Genomic DNA, 9,571 nt, shown 5'->3' with positions numbered 1-9,571 from the left:
ATTAAGATGTATCCTAATGCTAAGCCAATTCAGTAGCGCCTCCATCTAGTTCATCCCAAGAAGGTTGCTGCTATTAAAGATGAGAAACTTCTACGTGTTGGTTTCATCTACCCAGTACCTCTCATTGATTGGGTTTCAAACATTGTTCCTATCATGAAGAAACATGAAACAATTTGTGTGTGTTTATTATCCAGATATTAATCATGCTTGTCCTAAGGACAATTATCCTACCCCATTCATCGACAAGATTGTTGATGATTGTGCTGGTTGTGAAGTATTTTACGTTTATGGATGGTTTTTATAGCTATAATAAGATCAAAATTCTCTTGGTGGACCAACATAAAACTGCATTTATTTGTCCCTGGGGCACATTTGCATATTGAAAAATCCCTTTTTTCGATTGAAAAATGTTGGGGCTACGCTTTAGAGGGAAATGAATTATGCCTTCCATGATATAAAACATACAACCATATTTGGACGACCTAACTGGTCACTCAAAACTTCGTGTTGATCATCCGATGCACCTTAGAGCTATCTTTTTATGTTGTCGACATTATAAAATTAGGCTCAAACCGCACAAGTGTGTGTTTTGTGTTAGCTTCGATTGACTTCTCAGTTTCTTTGTATTGAAACATGGAATTTGTATTGACCCATTAAAAGTCTAGGCGATCATAGATATTCTTGTTCCTCCCTCCCTCCTTCAGCTTCAACGACTCCAAGGGAAGGCTAAGTTTCTGTAGAGATTCATTCCCAACTACGTCGAATTAACCAAATTATTTACTTGCTTGTTAAAGAAAGGGGTTTCCTTCCATTGGGACGATGCTACTCAAAAAGCCTTTGATGCCTTGAAAGATGTTCTTATTTAGACATCCTTGTTATATCCCCTAGATTACCAACGTGATTACTTCCTGTACCTTGTTGTTGCAATTACTACCATTGCTATGGTGTTGGTCCAAGAGGACTATGTAGGGACCAAACATCCTATTTATTATTTGAGTTGGAACTTGAATGATACTAAGATCAAATATACTCACATCGAGAAGTTATCTTTCACAACTGTGCAGGCTATCCAAAGGTTTCCCCACTATATATTTCTTTGCAAAACTATCGTTTTTTACGATTGAAAACCCATGACGTACATATTGTCACGATATTCTCTATGGGGAAAGTACTCCAAGTGGATTGTCATCCTTTAGGAGTTTGATTTGAAGTTCATCAAATCCAAATTGAAGAAATCCTTAGCTTTTGCTGAGCTAATTTGCGACCTTACCATTGCTGAAACTAAAACAACATATGGTGATTCTCTTATGGACAAGTCATTGTTCCTGATCGATTCATTTGACCCGTGGTATGGAGACATTATCACATATCTCCAAACCCAAACTTTCTGGTCCAATACCTCTCGCTATGACCAACAACATATTCTATATCAAGCTAAGAACTATATTATAATAAGCAACACCATTTATTATTGTGGTATCAATATGATTTTTTGAAGGTACTTCACCCACGAGGAGGTCGAGAAAGTATTGAATGAATGCCATTTATGGGCCTCTGGTGGTCATATGTCTGGTTATGCCACCGCGCATAAGATTTTTCATGCTGGCTACTTTGGCCTACTATGTTTCACGACTGCATCCTTGCAGTTCAAAAGTGTCATGCCTGCCAGATATACGATCATAGAACCTGTGCTCCACCTGCTCCTTTACACCCTGTTATCACTATTGGATCATTTTCAAAATGGGGCATTGATTCCATGACATGTAACCCTCACTGGTCAGGGGGCATGGATATATCATTATAGCAGTAGACTATTTTACCAAGTGGGTTGAGGCGATGCCTACATACAATAAAACTGACGAAACAATAACTCTCCTCTTTTTTAATCATGCTATTGTGAGGTTTGGTGTACCACAGGCTATAGTTATAGACTAGAGGAAACATTTTCTTAACCACATGATGTTTGAATTGATTGCTAAGTTGGGTCTCTCCCATGAGAGTTAAACTCCCTACTACCCTTAGGCGAATGAGAAAGTTAAGTCCATTAATAAAGTTTTGAAAACAATGCTTTGATGCATGATAGGGGTTCACAAATTGGATGGCATATTATCCTTTATGTAGCCTTGTGGGCATATTGAACTTATGTTCGTACTACTACTAGGTTTACACCATTTCATTTGGTATACGGTTTGGAAGCAATCCTCCCTATTGAGTGTGAAATTTCATCTCTGAGACTTGCTGTAGAACTCCTCCCTTCCACTTCTATAGAAGAAGAGCATTTGTTACATATGACGCACTTAGATGAAACTCGACATGATGCCATAATGGCTAATGAAGCTCATAAGAAGTGCATTAAGGTGCAATATGACAAGAGTGTCAAGCCTCATGTCTTCTCAAATGGTGACCTTGTCTTGCTATGTGATCAAGAGTTTTAAAAGTTGGGAGCAGGGAAGTTTGAGCCAATGTGGCCATGCCCATATATTGTTAAACATGTTCTTTCTAAAGGGGACAATGAGCTTGTTGATTTCGATGGAGTTCCATTGGCGCAACCTAGAAATGGGATGTAACTTAAAAAAATACTATGCTCGAGTGATTTTTGCATAGTTCACTGTGTACATGCTATATATAGGTGTGTTGAGTGTGTTTGCAGTGTGATTCCCTTTGGAGTTTCTTACAATTTCTGTTAATCTTGTTTACATTTGGTTTGTAGATGTCGACATCCCTTCAACCATATATTGGTTATGATGATGATTTCAGTCGTAGTAATCATAACATTTCTTTTGCAACATGGGCTATACATGCTCCGAATGGCGAGTTAGTGAGTTTACAATGGATTGGTATCAATCGCTCTACAAATAATATCGCTGAGTATAACATAGTGATCAAAATATTTTTTGATGTTATTTTGATGGTATTCGTTGTATAGTTATCAAGCTTGACTCACAACTTGTAGTACTAAAATTGACTAATATTTATTTAGTTAGGAGTCCAAATATGATTCATATGTTCTTAAGGGTTTGCCTTCTAGAAATATATTTTGACTATTTCCAATATAAACACATTTCTATAAATTTAAATAAATTGTCAGATGCATTAACAAATCATGTTTTAGATAAACATTTGTGACACATGTAAATTAAATTCAAGTCACATCACATACACTGAATGAGATAATAGGACATATAAGAAACACCGATAGGTCGATAAATGTATATATATCAAAGTTTGTTTTTACAAAACTTGTGCCTGAGACACATATGGCCACATGGCCCATCATATAAAAAAATATACATGCAGTCAAAATATGGCTATATATATAAACCTCCTAGTAGACTAGTCATGATGCTCATTATAACAAGCAACTGCACGAGCCATCTTGTATAATAACCGAATGATACGACTAGGCACACCGATAGTATGACGCTGCAATATCATAGGGATTTGGTCGACCCTAGTCTCAACTATGCTTTGGGTCAACCCCTCCATGTGTCCCTTGACCTCTGCAAGAGTCTCAACCACATTCAGATCTTGCAATACCTCTCATCCCCCTGCAACAACCTATAATACTACTGGTGCTTGTTGTGGTTCTCCTGCATGCTAAATATAGGAGGAACCCACAGGTCGAACAAATCCAACATCTTCATGTGAAAAAATAACTAGTTTAGTCTTGGATACATAGAAAATACAAAAATAAATAAATTGTGAAACTCTAAAAACTCAAAAAATGATCAAAATGTTTTGTTTTTTACTTATGGCACCCCATCGCTTTCCATTAGGAAGCACAAGCTCCAGGCCTTTGTAGAAATCCATCCCCTCATATGGATAGTCTTCAATCATATGAGTTGTATGCACAACCATTGGAAGAAGACTAGTGTGAAGCTCATCGATGACTGACCTGCATTTCTGGACATGAGATCCACCCACCTCCTCATCCATGGCACTCTAAGATCTATGGTTTCGAGTGAGATATTCTATGGCCAGAGAAATGGAATATACTCTATGGAAAATGAAATCAAGATCTAACCATAACCAAAGTTCTTCAACCGTCCATCCTTTGTCTTGGTCAACTATTCCTTCATATGTTCTAGTACTCCCTCACTCCCGTTGAATATTGTCAGCTCCATACACTCTAGAGCGTACTGCATATGAGACCTATTGGCGAAATGGAGTAACATTACTGACCAATGTAGAAATAATAAATAGGATCGTCGTCAAAGGAAAACATACCACATCCTTGATATCAATTTTTCCATCAGTGGTATGTTGGGATTGAGGTCTACAATGGGCACTGATGTAATCCTTGATTGTCTCTTCACCCCTCCTTGAATCTTATAAAGAGATGGGGGCACCTCTCATTGATAGACCTGTCAAGAAGTATATATCTTCCACCTGTATCCCAAGAATATGTGCTCCAAGTCTAAATGCATGTGCCTGAACATCCCATGCTCAGACAAGATACTCCAACAACTCCATCTATTGCATCATCCCAGGAAGCCAAAAAAATTTCAAGAGCCCACAATATTTCAGTGCCTGGATAGTGGCTAGGTCATTAGCTATATTCAAATCTTGTTCCTCATGTTATATTTCTCACCATATCAGAGCCATTTTTTCCCGATGAAGACCTGAAACAAAACAAGAAGAATCATGGGAGTGAGTTTCATGCAAAAAATTAGGAGAATTTTGAGAGAAACAGGCAAAAGAAAATTGTGAATTGTGCTTAGTGCACCCCCTACGGGCATAAAGTGTGTTGCATTTCCATAGACAATGTATTTTTTACTTCCCTAATGCACCTTTTGACACTCTTGGGGTGCGCTAGAGTTAGGGTGAAAAATTAAAGCCCTAAGTCCCTAAAAAACTGAAAAAACATGCATGAAATGACAAAATTGAACCATAGAAAGAAAGAAGAAGGTGAGCTCTCCTACTTGGAAGTGATGGCACTCGAAATTACCCATCGAATTAGCCACAATAATCTATAGAAGATAGAGGGTAAAAAGCACTTAGAACTCACTCACCAAGAGGTAAAATGTGAAATGGTAAAAATGAATTAAGTTTTTGCCTATTTATGGTCATTTTCATAATTATTTTATTATTATTTTAATATTTTGATCTAAGTCTGACTCAATTTTATCATGGATCAAGTATTTTTAATATTTTGGTGGTGTTTTGAGTAGGTTGTTCATGCACTAGAATGATCCAGGGTACAAATTGCAATGAAGAAGTCAGACCTCACCTCACATCAATCTCTGACTTTTTCACATATCTAATCCTCATGATGAACCACAGAGGTTGGTTCAAAACGTCGATACAAAAAACAATAATGTGATGACTCCAAAAGACATAACCACACAAATTTGATGATTTCTAAACTAAAATAATTCATTTTGACAAAAGGGCATACTTTTACACTTTTTCAGGCTCTGTAAACCTGCAAAAAATGAACCCCACGGAGTCCTCTTTCAGCTCTTTTCAAACTCCCAAAATATGAAAATATTATCGAGCACTTGTCTTTTCGAATTTGTTAAAGTAAATGAAAATACGTCTACTCAGTATAAGTTTAACCCTTTTCCGAACTAAGATAGACTATTTACGAAAAAGGAATACCTTAGTCGAACATGGATAAGAGGTTCTCTTGTGTATCATTTTCTGCGTTTTCAGACTCATGGGACTATTTATGAAAAGGAATCTTTGGAGTTTTCTTTTTCACCTCTTTTTCAAACTCTCTAAACATCAAGAAGGAGTCGAGTTACACCTTCGCTGGACTCGTAAAACATCAAACAATGATGGACTTGTCAAACATGACAGGATCGAACCACTTGTTATCAGGTTTTGTTAAAAATACTTAGAGGGATTCATTTGAAGGATGAACTTACAAATCAAGCATATGTTATCCTCCTCAAGCATGTAAAAAAATAAATAGGTACTGACTAGAAATGGTTGGGGAAATTGGAAAATAGGGTACTCCATATATTAATGGAATCGAGTCACTCTTGAACATGAAACTCTTCCACTTCATCTTTGTGGCTATTGGGTTGGGAAATATACTTGTTTTTTGGTTAATCATACCATATCAAAACCTCCAATTCAAGTTTTTGGTCAATGCTTCCAACTCGATTCAGTGTCACCAATATGTTCAAGAGAAGTCATTCAGTTTATATATGCTATAATACTCTTAAGCCTTCATTTATGTCTGCTGTTCTTGAACTAGTTCCATATCAACATCATTCTGTCTCAAATCATGATACCCGTTTCATGTCATCTGGTCTCCTTCAGTACCTTGGAGCTTACACACACCAATGGAAATTTTGTTCATTCTCATCGATAAGTTTTCATCATTGACCTTCAATTGAAATATTTCGTGTGGTGTTCGACTTTAATTCATTCATTCACACCATACGAATTTTACTGCAGTACCTTGAGAGCCATTATCATCATCAATGGTTTCTCTCACATCTATTAACAACTTACATCATTGGCTGGTAATCAGATAGTGTATGCTATGTTTACTCCAACTCCTTTATTCGCATGGTTAGACTCATGCATTAGATGATCGAGTGAATGAGATAGAATAACCCAAATCTAGTTCCATCCATCCCAGCTACGCTTTCAATATTAATGCAATATTACAAAGCATGATGGCTATGATCACACAGACAATCATCCAATCATGGATCCCCATTTTTTCATTAGTGGACATGACTTCTTGATCATTATACATTTAATGTTAACTTATGTACTGATTATGGGTATGCCTCCCTCAGTAGAGATATGGCAATGAAAATTTATTGTAACAGATGATGGTCTTGACCAGTTGATCTTGATTTGAACTTATCACAAGGTAAAACAATGTAGTCATCAGTCACTGTTTCTGACTTTTCACTTTAGGGGGCAAACTATTATAGGTCATTTTGTCGTATTTGGTCAATAGGCCTAAAAACCAGATCAATCACCATCTGTGAACATGTTGTCATCATCCCTACATAAATCCCTAAGCATGACCTTTCCAAATAACTGATTTTTTAGGTCTAACTTCCAAAAGTTAGTGCTTTTAAGGCCCAAGACACCCTGCCCCTTTAGATACCTACATTCAACAACAATTTTCTTACGATGATCAACAACAACTTGCTACTCGCTGAGGGTGCACTGAGTCAAAAATTTGGGAAAATTAAAAAGGATCCCAAAGTTTCCTCTTCCAAAAGCTTCCAAGGGATGTTTTAACCATTTACCTTCGATAAGAACCTTGAATCCTATCTGATCCTACCTTGGGGATTTCACCTCTCATCCCTTGAGCTCATCCTCCCATCTTAAGCGGATCTCAAGCCTAAATTGGTAAATGGATAAGAATTCCTAAACTACCATCCCTCTCCTCTAAATTTACTGCCATCTCCAACCTCAAGGTTGGCTTTTGGATACTGATCATGCCCTCACACTATTTCTTTGAATCTAAGAAAGTCACTATCTTCATGGATTAGGGTGACATTGAGGTGTGCTTTGTGGCAAGGAAGGGCAAGTCAAATTTGGGAGATCTCTACAATATCAACTACTATTATTGGTTGTAAACTCTCTCCTATTTCTATTAATACAAAGAGTATACCATTTTGCTATATGTATTATGTTACATTTACATTCATGTATTTCAATGCTTCGCTAATCCATTGAATAGAGTAATTGAATTATGCTACATAGATGTTGTGGATATTTGGCTTGTTTTGAATGTATGTGCAGGTTCTAATTATAACAATCAAAGCTACGATTGGAGCTTACAAGCTGGGAGGAAAGTAAAGCTTGCAACAGATTCCAAGTAAGCCTCTTTCCCATTCTTCAATTTCTCTAAGGGAAACTCTATATTATTTTCTTTTTGTTTTTCTAGACTAGTCCACTAGGTCCAAGGAAGATACTTTTGTCAGCAATCATAAATTTCATATATCACTATGTAAATGGCTATTGTTTGACATAATAGAGATTTAGAGCAATGCAGTAGCAACAAGGGTGGATTTTTTCTCGGAGAAGGGTTTTCCACTAGATATCCTGTGTCTCTTGTGTGGATGTGTTTTGACGTGTTGTTTATTGTTTCTCTCATGGTTATATTGTTTTAGCTACTTATATGGTTTATGTGTATGAGATAATCTAACATGTTGCTGGCTAATATATGTGATTTAGTAGAGAAGTTTAAATTGGTAAAAATCATATATATATCACACTACTGATTCACCCCCCTCTCAATAGTGCTTAAGGTTTCCAACAATTGGTATCAGAGAAGGGCCCTTAGTTGCAGCTTGATCGCTAGAGAGTAGATTTGGGGTTTGTTGGAGAAAAAATTGTTTGTTTTTGTTTTTGTTTGTTTATTTGTTTTTGTTTGTTTTGTTTTGTTTTGTTTTGTTTTTTGTTTTTGTTTTGTTTTTGTTTGTTTTATTGTTTTCTTTGTTTTGTTTTGTTTTTTGTTTTGTCTTTTGGTTTTGTTTTGTTTTTGTTTTTTTGTTTTTTGTTTTGTTTGTTTTGTTTTTTGTTTTTTGTTTTGTTTTGTTTTGTTTTTGTTTTGTTTGTTTTGTTTTTTGTTTTTTGTTTTTTGTTTTGTTTGTTTTTTTTGTTTGTTTTGTTTTTTTTTGTTTGTTTTTGTTTTTGTTTTTGTTTTTGTTTTTGTTTTTTTGTTTTGTTTTGTTTTGTTTTGTTTTGTTTTTTTTTTTTTTTTTTTTTTTTTGTTTTTGTTTTTGTTTTTTGTTTTTGTTTTGTTTTTTTGCTTTTTTGTTTTGTTCTTTCTAGAATGAATTCTCAAGGAATGGTTATCCTTACTACTACCAAATTCAAGATATCGCACAAAAATGTTAAATTTCAATTTTTATCTTGTGGATCTATATTGTTTTATCATTGGGTCTTCTATTGGTTTGGTGCTAGAGTCGAGCATTCATGTAAAAGTGAGTCATGAGGTCATATAATAGTCATATATGAGGTTTTTGTATCACTTCTAAAACCATGTAAATCTAATGTAATATTTCATCAGTCATGGTCATGTGGAGTCTTGGTGCACCTTGTAATTCTTTCCTTTGGCAAGGAAGCATTGTTTGCAGTGGAAGCGGTTCAATACAACCTTGAGATGATGTTAGAGATGACACATGTTCGGGTGGGGCATTATTTTCTCTTTTTTACTTTAGCCATACATTGTTGGCATTATGGTTTTCTTGGAGGTGTTCATGGTGTGCCTCATGCTATGAATTTTGGGGTTATTGACCTCATGATATGAGCAGAGAGTTTGTGATTGGCTATTGATGTTGCTGATTGGAGATATGCATGTATTTGCTGCTATGGAGTATGGGTTGGTTGCCTCATGTATATGTACATATTATGTTATTGTTTATTGCTGCTTATGGTTGCTTGTGCATATTAATGTTGCTGTTAGAGGTTGTTCGTTGGACATGCTACTCTGTAAGTTGATTGACTTAGTATGATGCTTACTACTGATGTGGAGGGTATGGTCATTGGTTGATATGCATCATTTTTTAGCCATGTAGAGATCAATTACTCCAGTGTTTATGATTCAGTTTTTCCACCTTATCAGATGGAGTTGACCCCTTGCCAT

Source organism: Pinus tabuliformis, chromosome 1_2 (genome assembly GCF_031772625.1).
Source record: "Pinus tabuliformis cultivar Carrire ecotype Pingquan chromosome 1_2, CPIR1, whole genome shotgun sequence".
NCBI classification, from domain to species: Eukaryota; Viridiplantae; Streptophyta; class Pinopsida; order Pinales; family Pinaceae; genus Pinus; species Pinus tabuliformis.
Note: the sequence above shows the minus strand (reverse complement) of the source record.